Here is a 1372-nt window from a genome sequence, read left to right as displayed (position 1 = left end):
AAAATGGAATTTATTTTCGATTTTAAACTTCCTGCATGTTTTTAAAACTCACTCGAGTTTCATTCAGTAAGTCTAAACATGAAGTTACCACATTTTTCAACATAAGTTCAAAAGTGCAAATTTTCCTTTCTTTCATAAAGACTGTGTCGTGGTCCTGGGTCACACAGTGTTCAATGACAGACTTCATGCATTTAGTTTAATTTGCATTTTTTTCATTACTTTTTTCGCTATTACGTTTCGATACATATTCTTTTTTCATTTGTTATTTTGATGTTGGAAAATACAGATTAATTTTTTTCTTTGTATTTATTTGAGTTAATTTTGAAAAGTCACCATTAAACAATATTTGGTTGATAATAAATGGGAAGTGAAGCATTGCAGCAGTTCCTTGTCTGTGTGGTAAAAAGTTGAGATAAAGTCAATGACAAACTACAACACTTCACGAGGAAGGTTCTTTATATGTTCAAAATCTGTATTTTTGTCTGCATTGATTTAAAGACTTTTATGTGTCTTTGTGAGTCTTTCAATCTTAAAATGTTACTTACCAGTAATTTGTCAACACACTTTTACCCTTTCAAAAGGAATTGGCTCTATAAAACATATTTAAATTATGATAAACTTTCAAGCCAAATGCCTCTTCGGATTAGTGTGAAACAGAGGGCAGAAGCATGGAAGTCGCAAAACAATACCAAAAATATTTTATAAAGTTTTCAAACATCATGTTGTTTAAATAATGACAGACAAAACATTTTAGACATTTCGCACAATTGCTTATATATACCTTTTGTCAGTGCTTCTTCAAATTGCGCAACAGCAATTTCTCATTATAAAAATATTTCATATGTCCTGGAGTCACATAAAAAGCAGAATAAAAAAATAGAAGAAAAGTGTCTACAAGAAGCGAACAAACTAAAAAAGTTGGGTTGAAATTATCTTCTGAGTTAGAAAAGAAATTAAAAAAAAGATGATTCTCAGAAAAGTTCTGAAATTGCAACATGTACATTTTTTCTGTTACCATTGAATGGATGCTTTGACATTAAAACATTGTATCCACACAATATAAACAGTTTGGTTATCATTCTGTGTAGTCCCATCTTGTCATTTCATGCTTTATCTTTTAATGGAGGATGTTGCTTGCAGTGTGTTTAAATGGCCACACGAGGGAGCCTGATGCGATGTGCTTACATCCATCTCTCTATTCATTCTCTTTCACTTATCCTTATCAGGGTCACAGGGGCACTGGAGTTTATCCCAGCTGTTATATGATGAGAGGCAGGTTCCACTCCAGTGGTATCAGACATCTACTACATGTTGGTGTCAATCTACTGTCTATGTGTTGAGCTAAGTTTATTTTCCATATATGATGTTTAAA

Source organism: Haplochromis burtoni, unplaced genomic scaffold, assembly GCF_018398535.1.
Source record: "Haplochromis burtoni strain Fernald_Lab_line unplaced genomic scaffold, NCSU_Asbu1 Contig_1898, whole genome shotgun sequence".
Taxonomy (NCBI): Eukaryota; Metazoa; Chordata; class Actinopteri; order Cichliformes; family Cichlidae; genus Haplochromis; species Haplochromis burtoni.
The sequence above is the reverse complement of the archived record's forward strand: the minus strand, read 5'-3'. Positions refer to the sequence as shown.